Source organism: Sus scrofa, chromosome 2 (assembly GCF_000003025.6).
Source record: "Sus scrofa isolate TJ Tabasco breed Duroc chromosome 2, Sscrofa11.1, whole genome shotgun sequence".
NCBI lineage: Eukaryota > Metazoa > Chordata > Mammalia > Artiodactyla > Suidae > Sus > Sus scrofa.
In genome coordinates, this window is record NC_010444.4 from 22,516,168 (window position 1) to 22,535,151 (window position 18,984).

The window sequence follows — 18,984 nt, forward strand, 5'->3', positions numbered from 1 at the left end:
ATTTCAAGCCAGTACTTTTTGAAGGCTATAAGTGACTGCAAATAGGACTTATCAAGAAATGCCTTCTCAGCTCCTGAAGCAGAGTGATGGCATAAAGCTGTAATAAGCACAATCAATTTTTATTAAACAAAAATGGAAAAAAGCACTGTAAGCTCTTTTTTCAGTTACATCATTACTGGAGTAATCCCCCAAATATATAATCCCTTGAAAATAAGTTATTTTCTCTAATTTTAATAATATAGCTTTCACTAAGCTTTTTTAGAAACACACCCCCAAAGCTCACTTTTAATTAATAGAATCACTGTGATCTTTCAACATTAACACATTTGTATAAGACTAACAATTTTCCATACATTTAATCCTGATCTATAATGTACACTCTTTTTTGTTACCTCTCTGAAATAGCAGCATAGATAATGCAGGAGGTGGGACATTATACCATTAAATATGATATATATATATATATCTATATATATATATATATATGTTTCTTTTGTGTTTCTAGTTTTATGTAAGTATCAATAATATGTTTTCTTATCTAGTATCATCATCATCATTATGATCATCACTATTGAAGGACTTAAATCATGCTTTTTATATATACAAAGTACTTTAAAAATTGTTTCTATGTGATATCTAAGAACACTAGCATTAAACTCCTGGGACTGTAGATGTGTATGTCAAAGAGAATCCAGTGAAAATAGTTTGTTAATTAAATTCAAATCTAATAAACAACAAACTTATTTTCAATGTCAAAGAAAAGGTGTATCAGATGAAGTTAAACATGACAATGGGGTTCAAGTCTATTGCAAAAAGAGCAAGAGACTGAACTCAGCTCCTCTGAAATAAAAGACAGGAGGGTTTTTTCATGCTGGAGTGAGCTAGTAGAAAAATACTGGAACGCTTTTGGGGGTAGGTTGGCAAATATAATGGTTCAGTCTATGTTTGTTAATTGCTGCTTTTTATGAAAGTTAGGTTCCTAATCTACCAGAACTAGGAGATAGGGGCCCTTTCTTTTTTGAGAATATTATTCCAAAGAGGGGAATGGTTTTCCATTCCTTGAGAAAGACTGATCTGGGTTGTAGAAGATTTACACCTTTAAGGGGTACAGGAGGAATTTACAATTGCAAGTTTTCTGGAGTCAGTGATCTAAGGAAGGGAAGCTCAGGGCCTCTAGCCTGGAAAATACTTGTTTAAAGTTTAGTCAAGATCAGGGGAATGCTGGAGTTCCCGTCATGGCACAGTGGTTAATGAATCCAACTAGGAACCATGAGGTTGCGGGTTCAATCCCTGGCCTTGCTCAGTGGGTTAAAGATCGGATGTTGCCGTGAGCTGTGGTGTAGGTCCAGATGTGGCTCAGATCCTGCGTTGCTGTGACTCTGGCCTAGGCCGATTAGACCCCTAGCCTGGAAACCTCCATTTGCTGCAGGAGCAGCCCTAGAAAAGGCAAAAAGACAAAAAAAAAAAAAAAAAAAAAGATCAGGGGAATGTTAAGGCCATCTTGGTAACAAGTAAAATTTATTTATATTTGGTGGTTAGTAAGAATGGTCAGTCTGCCTTCCAAAAAATATGTAATATTTGATACTAGTATCTCTATGTTACCAAAGCAGTTTTTGTAATGTGTCTATATGTGTGTATCTTAAAGTGCTCAAATCATTGTCTTATTATGTCATATAAAACTGAGTATATGTTAAAGATGAAGATAAATAATCTAAACATGTACCTGACTGTCCTCATTCTATTTTGTAAATTTTACTTTTTAAATGTTTATTTTTTATTGAAGTATAGTTGATTTACAATGTTTCAAGTGTAGAGCGGAGTGATTCAGTTATGCATGTACACATCAATTCCTTTTAGATCCTTTTATAGAGCATTACAAGATATTGAATATGGTTCCTTATGTGACATACAGTAGGTCCTTCTGTTTTATTTATTTTATATATAGTAGTCTGTATCTATTAATCCCAAATTTATCCCTTACCCCCTTTCCACTTAGGTAACCATGTTTGTTAGGTCTGTAATTCTATTTCTGTTTTGTACGTAAGTTCATTGATGTAATTGTTTTATGATTCTACCTATGAGTGATATCATGACATTTGTCTGTGTCGGACTTGTTTCACTTAGTATGATAATCTCTGGGTCCATCCATGTTGCTGCAAAGGACATTATTTCATTCTTTTTTATGGCTGAGTAATATTTCACTGTATATATATATTTATCACATCTTCTTTATCCGTTCCTCTGTTGATGGGCATCTAGATTTCTTCCATGTCTTAGCTATTGTAAATTGTGCTGCTGTGAACATTGTGGTGCGTGTATCTTTTCAAGTTTTCTCTGGACATATTCCCAAGAGTGGTACTGCAGGATCATATGGTAACTCTATTTTTAGTTTTTTAAGGAAGCGCCATACTGTTCTGTATAGTCGCTACACCAGTTTACATTCCTACCAATAGTGTAGGAGGGTTCCCTTTTCTCCATAGCCTCTCCAGAATTTATTATTTTTAGCCTTTTTGATGATGGTCATTTGGCTTCATTGTAGTTTAGATTTGCATTTCTTTAATAATTAGCAATGTTGAACATTTTTTATGCCCTTGAACATCTGTATATCTTCTTTGGAAAAATGTCTATTTAGATATTCTGCCCATATTTTTTTTTGTCTTTCTAGGGCTGCACCCACGGCATATGGAGGTTCCCAGGCTAGAGTCTGAATTGGAGCTGTAGCCACTGGCCTGTGCCACAGCCACAGCAACACCAGATCTGAGCTGCATCTGCAACCTACACCACAGCTCACGGCAATGCTAGAACCTTAATCCACTGAGTAAGGCCAGTGATCAAACCTGCATCCTCATGGGTGCTAATCAGATTCATTTCCACTGAGCCATGACAGGAACTCATTCTGCCCATTTTTTGATTTTTTTTTTTTAATTGAGCTGCAGGCAGAGTTTGTATATTTTGGAAATTAATCCCTTGTTGGTTGCATCATTTGCAAATAATTTCTCCCAGTCTTTAGATTGTCTTTTCATTTTGTTTCTTATTTCCTTTGCTGTGCAAGACATTAAGTTTAATTAGGTCCCATTTGTTTATTTTTGTTTTTATTTCCATTAGTCTTTGAGCGGGATCCAGGAATATATTGGTGTGATTTATGTCAAAGGGTGTTCTGCCTGTGTTTTCTACTAGGACTTTCATAGTATCTGATCTTACATTTAAGTCCTTAATCCATTATGAGTTTATTTTTGTATGTGGTACATGTAGCATTCCAGTTTCCCAGCACCATTTATTGAAGAGACTGTCTTTTCTCCATTGTATATTCTTGCCTCCTTTGTTGTAGATTAATTGACCCCAGGTGCTTGGGTTTATTTCTGGGCTTTCTGTCCTATTCCACTGATCCGTATTTCTGTTTTTATGCCAACACCATATCCTTCTGATGGCTGCAGCTTTGTGGTATAGTATGAAGTCAGGAAGGCTGATTCTTCCAGCTCCACTTTTCTTTCTCAAGATTGATTTGTCTCTTCCTCATTTTTAAAGATTAAGATTAATTTCATCTTATCAAGATATAGGATAAGAGCAAAATAAAACTTATAACCAAACTTATGATCAAAATAACACCTTACATTTTTAATCTCAGTAGTATGGCATACTATGTGAGCTAAATTCTTATGGGATTTTTTTTCCACGTTCATGTGGGAAATTACATGGAAAAAGTTTGTGTGGTAGGTGTCTAATAACTGTGTCATAAAGATAAGACTTCCAAAATGCTATTTACCTAATGAGTGTGTGTATGTATGTATGCGTGCTTATGTGTATGTGTGTGTACTTTAAATAGCAGGCAGTGACTTTCAGGGTTTTTGAAAAACTTTGGATCTTAGATCTACATGGACCTGGACTTGAGTCACAACTCTGCCAGCCACTAGCTTTGGCATATTGGGCAGGTCTTCTAACCTGTCTTAGACTCATCTTCTTTATCATTAAAATGGTGTAGATGGTTATGGCACATTTTATTTTCACAAAGTGGCTATACCATATCTCCTCTCCCACATGCTTTCTGCAATGTCACCTTGCCCACTCCCACTGCCATGTAAAGTCCTTTTCCACTTTCTTGAAAATGGATGTGATTTGCAACTGCTCTTACAGATAGTCAGCTCTGGATGGAACCTTTGATTAGCTTGGTAGCTTCTCTTGGAAGATGGCCACTGTGTGGGAAGTGTGACTACCTTGGGATCACCTTGCTCTGGGAAACCAAAGCCACATGCACAGGATGATATTCTGCATAGAGAGAAAGAATGGGCAAGGAAGATCAGTGTGTCAATTGTAAGATTGAAGAGAGCATTCAACTAAAACCGGTTGAGCCTTCAGATGATATCAGTCCCTGTTGTTTTCCGATTGCAACCCCATGTAAAATCCAAAGAGAGATCTATCCAGCTGAGACCAGTCCACCCACAGATGTGTGAAAACTAATACTAAATTATTTTTTCAGCCACCAAGTTTTGGGTAAATTGTTATGCAGCAAAAGATAAGTGTAACAGTGTAAAATTGTTCATTTGTGCCTATTAGAAATTATGTATACAAGTGACTTATTATATATATAAAAGATATTATTATTAGTTCCAGGTACACTTTATAGTATCAAAATGGCCATATTTACTGAATTTAAAAATAATACTAATATTTTTTTTCTCAAAGTTTTTATTTTCTTGTCATTAACTATAATTTTTCATCCTTCTCCTTAGCTTTTCAGTATCCTTTACCACAAGTGATTACAAGTGTTCAAAGCACACGTTTTGAAATGTTCTAAGCAATAAACAATGACAAAAAAAATGAAGTTACATAGAGCATGCATTAGTTTGCTAAGAATGCCATAAAAAAGTACATAGACTGACTGGCTTAAAGAACAGAAATTTATTTTCTCACAATTCTGGGGACTGCAAATCAGAGATCTAGGTTTTGCAGGGTTGATTTTTCTGAGGCCTCTGTCCTTGGATTTATAGATGGCCATCTTCTCCCTGTGTCTTCACATCGGCTTTCCTCTGTGTATGTTTATGTCCTAGTCTCTTCTGATAAGGACACCCATCATATTAGATGAGCCATATTGGATGTAACTTCATTTTAATTTACATACTTCTTTAAAGTTCCTATGACCAGTGTCCAACAGCGCATGAAAAAATGCTCAACATCACTGGTTATTAGAGAAATACAAATCAAAGCTATTATGAGGTGCTACCTCACACCAGTCAGAATGGCCATCATTCATAAGTCCACAAATAACAAATGCTAGAGGGGGTGTGGAGAAAAGGGAACCCTCCTGCACTGTTGGTGGGAATGCAAGTTGGTACAACCACTATGGAAAACAGTATGGAGGTACCTTATGATACTATATATAGAACTGCCATATGACCCAGTCATCCCACTCTTGGCCATATATCCAGACAAAGCTTTCCTTGAAAAAGACACATGCACCCGCATGTTCATTGCAGCACTATTCACATTAGCCAAGACATGGAAACAACACAAATGTCCATCAACAGATGATTGGATTAGGAAGATGTGGTATATATACACAATAGAATGCTACTCAGCTACAAAAAAAAAGAACAAAATAATGCCATTTGCAGCCACATGGATGGGAACTTGAAACTCTCTTACTAAGTGAAGTAAGTCAGATAGAGAAAGACAAATACCATATGATTTCACTGATATCTGGAATCTAATATATGGCACAAATGAACCTTTCCACAGAAAAGAAAATCATGGACTTGCAGAAAGGACTTGTGGTTGCCAAGGGGGAGAGGGAGGGAGTGGGTTGGATGGGGTTCTTGGGGTTAATAGATGCAGACTATTGCCTTTGGAATGGATTAGCAATGAGATCCTGCTGTGTAGTACTGGGAACTATGTCTAGTCACTTATGATGGAGGCATGATAATGTGAGAAAAAAGAATGTATACATGTATGTGTAACTGGGTCACCATGCTGTACAGTAGAAAATTGACAGAATACTCTAAACCAGCTATTATGGAAAAAAATAAAAATCATTATGTATAGAAAAAGACATCATTCGGAAAATGTGGTATATATACACAGTGGAATACTACTCAGCCATAAAAAAGAATGGCATAATGCCATTTGCAGCAGCATGGATGGAACTAGAGAATCTCATACTGAGTGAAATGAGCCAGAAAGACAAAGACAAACACCATATGATATCACTTATAACTGGAACCTAATATCCAGCACAAATGAACATCTCCTCAGAAAAGAAAATCATGGACTTGGAGAAGAGACTTGTGGTTGCCTGATGGGAGGGGGAGGGAGTGGGAGTGATCGGGAGCTTGGGCTTATCAGACACAACTTAGAATAGATTTACAAGGAGATCCTGCTGAATAGTATTGAGAACTTTGTCTAGATACTCATGTTGCAACAGAACAAAGGGTGGGGGAAAAAACGTAATTGTAATGTATACATGTAAGGATAACTTGATCCCCTTGCTGTACAGTGGGAAAATTAAAAAAAAAAGACATAAAAAAAGAAAAACATTAAATTAACTATAAAATAGTAGAGAGAATGTAAATGCAAAGTGTTAGGACCCATGACAATGATCATCTTTAAATGTGGATATTCTTATTCTTTTATTGGGGGCAGAAACTCTTCGGTCTGGGTGAATGGCAATAATTTTTTCCAATGAATAATGTACTTTTGACAAGAGAGACATAAGTTGCATATTATAGTTCAAACAAAATGAAGCATTTGCTATGTTTCTTTCCATTGTGACTTACAAGTTAAGATATTCATCCAAATGAAAATAAATAGGAATGGATGCTACTCTAAGCCAATAGAAACATTCATATGATAATGTCCAAATGGCTCCAGTTTTCCTGAGGTGGAGCCAAAAAAATCATCAAATTCTCATTCTAAATTATGCATATCTACTGTCTGTCTGTCTATCTATCTATCTATCTATCTATCTATCTATCTACCTACCTACCTACCTACCTACCTATTTATCTATAGCTTTTTAGGGCCATACCTACCTGCAGCATATGTAAGTTCCCAGGCTAGGGGTCAAATTGGAGCTGTAGCTGCTGGCCTACACCATAGTCACAGCAATGCGGGATCCAAGCCACGTCTGTGACCTATGCCATAGCTCATGGCAACACCTGGTTTAGCCCACTTAGCAATGCCAGGTATTGAACCTGCATCCTCATGGATACTAGTTGGGTTTGTTAACTGCTGAGCCAAAATAGGAACTCCCACAAGTATTTTTTAACTCTTATATTTTGGTGTTTGGTTCTATCTGTGACTTCTTTTAAAAAATGACAAAAATAAAAAAGTACTGAGTTCTTCAAATGACCTAGCATAGTTCCTTAAGAATATTGTTCTTTTTTTGTGAAGTGCTATTTATATATTTTTTTCTTTTTCTCTAACTATCTACGTTTGGCGTAAGGAATGTGGCAAATTTTGCTGAATGCAGTTTACAATCGTAAATTGTTCAGATGTCCTTACTGCAGTGGGCACTTCCTCACTACTTCGCAATGTGAGTGTTGTGTCAGCTTCTCGGTCCCAATCAACACAGTCACCCGGGCTGTCCTTCATAATATTACTCAACCCCACAGTATGTCCGAAAGCCAGGGTGCTTAACTGAGTTATTCTTTCCTCCACCTAAGTGGAGTGCTAGTTGAAAGATGAAATAAAACTATTTGCTTAAACTAAATAATAGGTCAACCAAGATTTTTACTTAAAACTTTTTATCAGTGCCGAAAGAGAAATGCCGTTTACATTTGTATTTGCATATGACACAGAGTGACACAGGTAAAGATGAGAATAGGGAGATGGCATCATTGCTTATATTCCTTAGATGTATCATTTATTTGTATCTTAAGAAGTCATTAGATTTGTCAAGTAACCTTATCATTTAAAAATTATGAGAAAAAATATTCAGAAGGAGCATGTAGGGAATAACACAAAAGAGAGACACTGCATTTCAGGGGAAAATGGGGGCACTGGGAGGAGAATGCAGTCTTCACCTCTTCGCTTGGGACAGCGTTGAGCACTGATATTCTTCCATGATAAATCCTATGAGATAGAATCCACTGACATGCAGCAAATCAGAGCACAGAAGCTCCAGATTCTTGGGAAGATGCTGGAGAGAATTCTAGCTACCTTCTGAAGGAGCTAAAATAGAAATTAATGAGAAAGTTCCTACAAGAAAATTATTAGCAAAGGAAATGTTTTCAAGAGCATATTTTTAAGTACATGAAAATAAATGAACTCAAGAAGGCTACATATCTCATGAGTCTGAAATAATAGCATTACTACAGCTGACTTTTGTGAATATGTGGATGACAAATTCTGAACTAGTTTAATATTTCTTAGGTAATTGTAGTTATCCACATGCCTTTTTAATGCCATGAGCATATTCTGCCCAGTCAGATTTCCCCACTTGTAGGTACAATTGTCACAGAAGACACAATTAGAGCAATAAGATTCTATCAGACGGGCTGGGTCATGGCATCAGCCAGGAGTATGACTCTGAGGTTTGCATTTTAGATCCTAGGTTTAGGCTAGGTGGAATGATTATACAAAAGCAGCTTTTAATGGAAAGAATTGGAGGTTGAGTGAATTTGGGGAGTAGGTGCAAAAGGCAGGTACTAAAATCATCACGCTAGTCATTGAGTCCAAATGAAGGAGAAGAGCCAGGTACCAAAGACAAAGTCAAACTATGGAATGAGAGCAATACCTGAAAAAAGCATAGAGTTAAGGATGGAATCAAACCCAACTGTTATAGATATGGCTTCAGGGTCCAGCTCATTTCCTTATTTCCTCTATTACCTTTTTAACTCTTTAAGCTGAATTAAACAGAATAAGTTTGTGTGTGTGTGTGTATGTGTGTGTGTGTGTGTGTGTGTGTGTATTTTTGGATAAGGTGTGTTTTCCTTTTGTTGGAAGCCTTAGTGTAGTGCCTTAGCACTAGAATTATATCCTGTATATACCCACCTGAGGAACCCTTAATAAAGGCAGATTCTGGAAACTTTCTTCACATATTTTGATTCAGCAGACATAAATCTGCCTTTTCTTTAACAATCTCTTTAAAATTCTTGGTGCCATTTTTCTGTGAACTATACTGAGAGAAAATGATGTCATGGGTAAAAAAATAAACTTGAGATCATATTACCATTGAGTTTTAACATCACCACCATATTAAATGCATGACTTTGGAAATCTCTAGCTGTTATTTTTATCAACTAAAAAATGGATTAATCATTAGTTAATAATGATTTTATTATAAATACCACCATCAACAACCACCTTCCTACTAATTCCTCCTTCCAGTTGCAAAAACTGCTTAGTCTGTAATGCAAAACAATGACTCCAAGAAAAGATTAAAAAATATTTACTGTGTGAATTTTTCATTTTTCAGTAAATTATTTTGAAGTTTAGATATCTTTAGTTTTTAATACAAACTATATAGTACTACTAATATAATTCATGTTGTATGAGAATTTACAGACTGAAATTAGGATATGTTGGGGTGTTTTGTTTTTAAAAGACATATCCTGTACCTCTGTAAGACAAGGTGAGCCTTTGGGCAATTAGCTTTAATTTTTTCCCTTTAGGCGTCAATGTCCTCACCTGCAAACCAAGGGATTGGATTAAGTCATCTTTGTTCTGAGACACTATGGGTTCACACAAGATGTATCAGATGGAGAAAAAGAAAATCAAGCTAGCTGATTAGATCCGCCTAATGACATACGGACATCAGTAATGTGTTGTTTTCACAGTTGTGACATTGCTGCCACAAGATGCTTCTCCCTTTTAACAAAACTGCTTGATTTCAAGTTCCCGAAAGACGGAAATATTCTATCTGGTTGCAAAAGATATCCCAAGCATAAATCCTAAAAATTGCTAACAAATACAGAGAGAAAACATGTAAAAAGTGCAAATGAAAATATCAAATAAAAACAACACACCCAAACTATTTATTACCAGCAATCAAATGTCTCACTTTTCAACTCTAATCAAAATATTATGAACATTAGTAGAGATTTTTGGCAACAATTTAATGCCACACATCTCCAACTGGGGCAACATCCCCAGAAGGAACGTTACATTACAATGCGGAGAATCAGCCACGAACATCTGATTTTCAGTGACTGGTGAAATTTTGAACTTTTGAACTCCTCATATTAAATCAGGAGTTGAAATTGGTCAAGCTTTCTTTCTTTTTTTCTTTCTTTCTTTCTTTCTTTCTTTCTTTCTTTCTTTCAGGGTGTGAGGTGCAGAGTGGATGTCTCTACATGCCATGAGTGATGGCAAATGATGGTATTTTTATGACTTTGGGGTTTTATTGATGGAGCTAATGATCCTTTGAGAAGATAATGCTTCTCCACACTTTTCAGAGGCTCATATAGCTTGTTACTTTACTAACTTGTGAATTATTGTTTATTATACAAAATCTGCTTCAGAGAAGCCAGTTTCTTATCTTGCTGAACTAATGCATGGTTGAGTTTTAGCATACAAAGGTAGGACAACAACAGTCTCATCTCCTAGCACAGTGATTCCCTTGATAAAACAAAAATAATATAAATGCTGGAAAACAGCTTCATTATTTCTTATTTTTATAACATTCTTAGTTTAACCAATTATAATATATGTTTTAAATTTATGATTTTAGTTAGAAATTTTGAAAGGTGAAGAGAGGGAAAACAGAAAGATGTTATATATATAATATGAAATCATTGAGAATTTTGACAGCCAGGGCAATGTCCCTGAGGCTCCACATAGTGAAAATGACAATGAGATGATGATATCCACCAGAAGTAAATCTGTAGTAAGCCTTAGCAGCCAATCTAAAAGCTTAGCGTGTACCTGTTTACGCATTTTAGATATAGATTTTTGTATTTGAGAAGATTCAGGTGAAGCTTAACCTTGCCAACTCTTGGAGCTCTCCTGCAGTGACATTTAAACATCATGATACACATTTTGAATAAAAATTATTAGATCTGTTTGCAACTAAAATGGAAATTATTGTTCCAGGAAAAGTGAAGAGATTAAAACTAATATATAAACATTGATTTTATTAATATCACTTTCTAAATCATAACTAAAGATGAAATTTGAGTCAATGGAGAAAATTTGGTGAATTTTACTGTTTTGTGAATATGCACAAATACATTTTGACTCAAAATAAGGTGTATGTGATTTTAACAGGTGAGACTAAGAACACAATATTTGGTATGCTTTAATGTGCATGAGTATAATTTTGGACAATTGGTCCAAAGGATGGATTTATTTATTTTATATTTGAATGAAATAGAGATACATTTTTATTGATCAGAATGAAAAGATCTATGAAGACATGTTTATTTACTAGTACATCATGATAAAAAAAACTGATGAGCTTGGAGTTAATGGATGCAAACTATTGCTCTTGGAATGGATTTACAATGAGATGCTGCTGTGTAGCATTGAGAACTATGTCTAGATACTTCAATCGCAATACGGCAATGGGAGGAAAAAGTATGTATACATGTATGTGTAACTTGGTCCTCATGCTGTACAGTGGAAAAAAAAACTGATGAAGAATTTTTCAAATAGATGGATATTTTGTTGCACACAGCATCATCTAGAAAAAAAAATATGTAGACCTGTACCGTGACATGCAAAATTAGTGAAGTAGTAGCCTTAATCAATGAAATTACACGATTGAAGACATTATCAGTCATTTCATTGCTCCTAAGTGCATTATCAGTCATTTCATTGCTCCTAAGTGCTTTGCCTCAAAAATCTTGTTATTTTTTTTTCAATGTACTCAATGGCATGGAAAGGAAGGTAGTTATAAAAACAAAACAAAACAAAAAACAGGAATTTGTATATTTTTATTTGGGCTAATTTGTAATAAAACTGAAGGCTTACTCTATTAACCACATGTGCAGTGCTTTACCTGGGGGAAGAGAGTTTGACTGAGTTTTTGAGATCATGGTTCAATTATTAGTTTTCTTAAGAGAAAAAAATTATCAACATGGGTAAACATCTAGATTAAATATATACTCACATTATGATACATAGTGGCTTACAGGGTCACTGTTAAGATATTTCCCCAAATTCTGGATACTATCTAGCCAAATCGACATGGCAAATCTGTAAATTCTTGGCACTTTTTGAGAGTCGAGAAAAATATTTTAAGAGTTCTATATATGCTAGACTCTGAAATAGACACTAGAAATATAAAGATAAGACATAAATATTATAAAAATATATCTCCTATTTTAAATATTAAATGCATTTCTATATTAAATTTAAAATTTATTTGAATTTTAAATAAAATACAGACACTATAATGATAGAAATAAACACAAGCAAAACAGAGCTGACTGTTACAAACTTTGTCTTCAGAAATGACTGAATGAAACCGTCAAAGAAGCGATTATAAAGAGTTAATTTTGAAGGCTCTGTTGAACTTCGCCAGCAAGATGCAGAGAATGTTTTTGTTTAACTGGATCAGCAAACACATGAAACAGCCCAGTGTTTTTTAGGCAGTGCAATTGGCGTGCGTGTGTGTGTGTGTGTGTGTGTGTGTGTGTGTGTGTGTGTGTGTGTGGACTAGTGGGCTCAGGAATAGAAGCCACAGACTTTGGGAATTGAGTCTGAAAAGCTAGAAAGATAGGCTAAGAATCTTTTACATGCTAAGGCTGCTAAATCCTGAATTCCTGAATGTGATTGGAAAGAATTGACTAGTTTTAAGTAAGGAGTAACATAATTAGACTTACATTTTAGAAAGATCATCTGGCCAACAGTTAGAAGAGCATAAAATATATGTTGTTTCAAACACCCAGTTAAGTCCTTCTCTACCTCACTTAGCCTTAGAAACTTTGCTGTGGGCTTATTTACTGCCATTGTCATGGCAGTAAGCTGGTATAACAAAATAATTAATATTAGGACTCTTTTACGTAGTTATGCTTTACTCCAATGGCTCATGGAAAACGATGTTTCGGTTGACCCTTTTACATGTTACAAGTATTTGGTAGCCTACCTGAGATATAAATCACATGGCATCAGCTTGGAACAAATTAATTATTGAAAATGCTTTAAAATATGATTAAGAACACATACTGGGAATTTGGTATGATAAACACAATGTGTATCAGAATATAAAAATCAATAAATGGAAACTTCCATTAAGTAGATTCAGGAGACCAGAAAGGGGAGCTCTCATGCTCTGAGATGATAACAGAGCTCAACAGGAACCAGAAAGACTCCTTTCCTCTCCTGGCAAGGACTCACCCAATGAAAAGCCATGGACTCTGTTTACTAAGGGCCTCCCACCTCTATACATATGTTCTCCTTCCCTTGCTGGGTAGGTATTTTCATTGGTTTTGCTTTGGCTATAGACCCTGAATTTCAATTCTCTGCTGATTCTGAATCAACCCATCTTTGCTGGAGAAATATCTGGCAATCTATTTGTTTTAGGTCAACAATAGTTTTCTCTTTATTTTTCTATTTTACAGTCTTGCATTGGGAGTTACAGGGATCAGTATATTACACAACCCCGCCCTAGGCAAAGTCTTTTCCACTCCATCTGCCAACCCAAATGTTAAATTGTAGAAACAACAACAGAATGGCCCTCTCGATAGGCAAACTATAGCAGTGGTTTTCATCAAAACACGAACTATTACTGTATAATGCAGTAGACATCTGGTATTCAGTCTGGAAAAGCAGAGCTCCAAAAAGAGAAGTGAGAACAAAAAAATGATGGAGTTGAATAAACACAATAAAATATGTTAATATCAGAATATAATTTTTTAATATTTTGTTCTAAAAATAAAATCACTGGGAACCAAGTAAATCCTCAGCCCAGGACAGAGTTAGTGAAGGCTTCATTGAGCCATGTTCTGTGCAAGCACCCCATTTTCAGGTCCTTTGAGTCCTGAATTGAGCTGTAAAATGATAGCAAATACTGAAATACTCTTAAATTGTGGGCTGTGATATCATGTAGTGAGGACAAGCTGTCCTGGCCCCAGTCTTGGACACAGCTGCTCTCTGCCCCCTCTCCCCATTTTAAGGGATTAATGTACATATTCCCAGAAGATGTGGGTGTGACTCTGCTCATGACCTAGGAATTCTGGTGTGGAATGGGGGCATCACAAACTGATGGTTCATATCAAAGCAGGAGTGAGGCAAGAATGATGTTAAAAATCAGTCAAATTACTGACTTTCAATACTTTGGAAATTGCAAACTATAATGGAAGCAATCAAGGAGAAAACTTGCATTTAGTTCTAAGTCTGGTTTGCTACTTTCTAAAATTGTATCTCTAAGAGAAAGACTTGTACATCGTTATATTTTTGTAGCATAAAAAATAACTGTAAAGCTTAATATAGTTGATTTTAAATCAAGAATTTATCCCAAAAAGGACTTACTGTATAACACAGGGAACTATACTCAATATATTGTAATAACCTATAAGGGAAAAGAATCTGAAAAAAGAATGACTGTATCTATACAGTCATATCTTCATATATCTATATATAGGTATATATAACTGAGTCTCTGTCATGCACATCTGAAACTAACACAATATTGGAAAACAACTATAATTCAGTACAAATGTTAGCGAGAGGACTCAACATTTTTCCTAATGGTTGATCCTAAAGCATTGAGCCAAAGTTACATACACACACACACACACACACACACACACACACACACACACACACACACACACAAAAGAATTCTATGTCTAGGTATTTTAGAATTTAAGAATATCCAAGGACATAATTATAAGTAAATGACAATTTTTATATCTTTAAAATAATGTTGAAACTCAAATTTTAAAATTCATTAATAAATTTGCTAATTATCACAGTGTTTTCTTATTGAACAACGACAGCTTTCTGATATAAAATAAAGGGCTCACAAGTAAGCACAAAAGGCCTCTAAAAAGCATAACTGAAAATATCTTTCAATGCCTCACTGAACTTTGAATTTTTTTCATATGTTTCATAATCCATGAAATATTAAAAGCATTAATTAATTCATTTATATGCTTCTTTATTCACTGTCTCATTTGCCAAATTCTTGAGTGTTTGCCATGTACCATGACTGATACAAAACTGAATATTATTTCCTTGATGAAAGGCATACTGACAATTCTGACCAAACAAAGCCAATAGCAAAAAAGCAGAGACAAAAAATTTCTTTTAATTAAAAACAGGACATGGAGAATGTAACATAATTTAGTGCAAGAACAAGCAAGATATTAATATTTCAGTACATTATAAGTGTAAACTATTATGTAAAAACACATTCAGATGGTTGATAGCCTTGTAGCAACTTAATGTAAACTGTGTGAGGAAGGCAGGGAGTTGCATTTAATCAGAATTTACTAGGTAGCACAGATCTTATTTTTCCCAGTTTACTGAGTTTCAAAGAAGTTAAATGATTTGCCAAAGTCTCAAAGGTACAAAGGAAGGTCAACTAATATGAGGAATACTACCTTTCTGAATTTGAACCCTCTGTCCTTGGGCCCTATGGCTTTTTAAAAGGAAGAGGACACTTTGCTCTACAGCAGAAATCGACAGAACACTATAGATCAACTATAATAGAAAAAATTAAAATCTTAACTTTTTTTTGAAAAATAAAAGGAGGAAACTTCTTTGGTATTTGTCATTATCAGCACTTAGAACAGAATGTCTTTCCCCCTGACTCTGCCAGATAAAAGAAGCCTACCATATTGTTTAATAATCTCAATAGTAACAAGAGTTTTTTTTTCGATCTCTTAAGGTTTAAAAAGGGAGTATTTGTCAATGTGAACCCTTGTGCTTCTGCTGCATCTGTAAGTTCAATGTAAAAGGTTTCAATTAATTTCTAGTTGGGCTTCTCTTCTGACCTCTGGCCTCTTCTCTTTCCCTCTCTCTCACCTCGAATTTTCAAATAATTTTAAATCTATGAAAACTTTTCAAAAGTAGTGAGAATTTCTGCAAATACTTCACACAGTGTGTCCTAATGTTACAGTAATAAATAACTGCAGTAAAATTATCAACACTAAGAAATTACCATTGGTACAATACTATTCACTCCATTCACTACTAAACTGCCACCTTATTCAAAATTCACTATTTTTTCCTATCCCTTTTTGTAGTTTTGTCTCAGGATCTCACATTGCACTTAGTACTTTTGTCTTCCTCAGCTACTGCAATCTGTAGCAATTCTCCAGCTTTACTTACCTTTCATGACTTTGATGCTCTCGAAGAGTACTGGTCAGTTATTTTGCAGAATGTTTCTCAATTTGTGTCTTTCTGATGTTTTTCTCCTGGTCAGATCTGACATTATAATTTTGAACAAGAATATCAAAAATATGATGTTGTGTCCTTCATGACATATCGATATTGCTATTTAAGACGGTAAACTTGATCATTTGGTTAGAGTATTGTATTCTGGGTTTCTCCACTGAAAGCTTCCATTTTCTGTTTATTATTAATAAATAATAATAAAAAGAGAGACTTTCAAATATCCTGTTTCTCCTCAATATATTTACTTTATCCCTACATATATGCATGGCACTGGACAGTTTACTTAAGTTTTCTGCCTCAGTTTCCACATATTTAAACGAGATAATAATTACTTCTTTTACTAGACGTTTATAAGTATTTCAACATTCATAGAAAAAGTGTATGGTATAGGAAGGATTTTTTTTAATGATTTTTAAAAATGTAAATGTTGAGGAATCTGAAAGATTAAAAAGAGTTTTTAAAAAGCACTATCAGGAGTTCCCGTCTTGGCTCAGTGGTTAACAAATCCGACTAGGAACCAGGAGGGTGCGGGTTCGATCCCGCGTTGCTGTGGCTCTGGCGTAGGCTGGCAGCTATGGCTCTGATTCGACCCCTAGCCTGGGAACCTCCATGTGCCATGAGAGTGGCCAAAGAAATACCAAAAAGACAAAAAATAAAATAAAATAAAAATGAAAAATAAAAAGCACTATCAAAATTTCAATAAAGGAATTGGGAATAATAAGCAGTAGAAACCATGTCACGTTTTAAAGCCTGAAAGAAATCTGGAAGGATGGAAAACAGAGACATCAGGGAGTAAAAGTGTTAGAAGGTAAATCAGTAGAGTTTGTAAAGATCTTGTAACAATGCTAAGGATTTGAGTCTGTCCTAAGGCTGTATTACATTCTAAACAAATATAAAAAATACTAAGGATAACATTTTAACAGTTTTAAAATGGAGCAGTAACATAGTCTGATGTTTAATTTAAAAACAGTCTGTGGTCTTTTGGTGCAAGAGTAGACCCAGTGATTCTGGTTAGGCTATCAAAATACTGAAGACTGGATAGGGATGATTGCAATAGAGATATGAAACATAAAATAGAACCAATGATCTTTCTTTATGATATCCTTCTCTCTAGGCATTTTCTGCTTTTCAGCAAAATACCAGCCATTTGCCTAAACTGGACAACTGGGTGTTATCCTGGTATAACTCTTTCTTTATATAGAATATAAAAAGTCAGATCAAAAAAAAATTACCTCCACAGCAACCCCATGGAATAGGTACTTTTATTATATTGATTCTACAAACAAAACTAAAGTTCAGAAAGAATAAGTATCCCAATACCATCCCAACCAAACCAATCTAATCTAATCAATCACTAAATTTATTCATTCTGCATACTAAATATTTCTTAAATAACATCTTGTTTCCTTCTTCTCCACTGCCAGTAGGTTGGCTCAGGTTTTCCCAATACATCTGCCAACTCCCTTCTATCTAGTGGGTTGCCTCTAGCATTGACTCTCTCCAGTCCATTCCACATTTGCAGTGAAGTGCTGACCCTAAAGATTAAATCTGGGTGTCTTTCCCCTCTGTTTGAAACCCCTTATTGCTTTGCCGTTGCTCACAGGGTGAAGAGCAAACCCTTTAGTACTAATGAATTTCCTCTCCAGCCTCATCAATCAGCAATCTCACCCCCCCTTCTATTTTTATCCTCATTCCTCCCACTTTATTACTTTTTGCACCAACGGTTATAAGAACTCGCAGTCCCTCTAACACACCATACTCTCAGCTGATAGTATTTTTGCACACCAGTAAGCCTGTTTCTGACACTTTCTCAACCCAGTTTTTAAACTTGGGCAAATCTTTTAGTTGACTAAGGTTTAGTGAATATTTTTCCTCTTCTAGGAAAACTTTCATTTCTCAAAAGTCTGAATTTATGCCTCTTATGTATTTCCATACACATTATACTTAGATATATTATGGCACTTAATACTGTATATTTCTTACAAATTCTTCCAGGAATCCTGTTCTTTTTCCTTTAAATAGTAACTTCTCTGATAGCAGGGTGCTGTCTATCTTGTTTGTCATTGTATCCTTAATTCTTTATGCAGTGTGTGTGCTATGACAGGTGCTTAATATATAACTATACATGTTTTAGTTCGTGAAATAAGATGGCTGAATCAATAACTGAAATAGCAAATATCATATGACATACTTGCAGAGTTTCTTTTTCAATAACAATGTAAATGGCAAAATATTAGTAAAGGTGAAAAAATTTACAGAAAATTTTAATGTAATATGTACACTTTATGCATATAAATAAGTTGAAAAAACCAATTTAATACCTATTTACTTGACTCTCTGTAAGAGGAGGTACTTTCCTATTTCTCATTCTAACCTGGTTTGTGAATCTCCACTTCTGTGTTATTTAGGCAGTTGTAGTGATGACCACCATTAAATTATTATGTCAGTCTTCAGTAATGAGTTAGAGAAAGACTTTATTTTAGTTCCAGATTCAGGGTTTTCTTTTTTTATTGGATTCCCCTTTCCAGATGAGAGATCTAGAATATAATCAATCCTGTTTACTCATCTCTAGCCCAAGCATTCCATAATTTGATTGCTAAAAATGCTTTTATTTCCCTGGAACAGGTAAATTTTGAATGTGTTCTTTGGCTCATTGGACATGAGCACAAAGTGGCGTGAACAAGAGGGTGACATGGAGAGACAGCG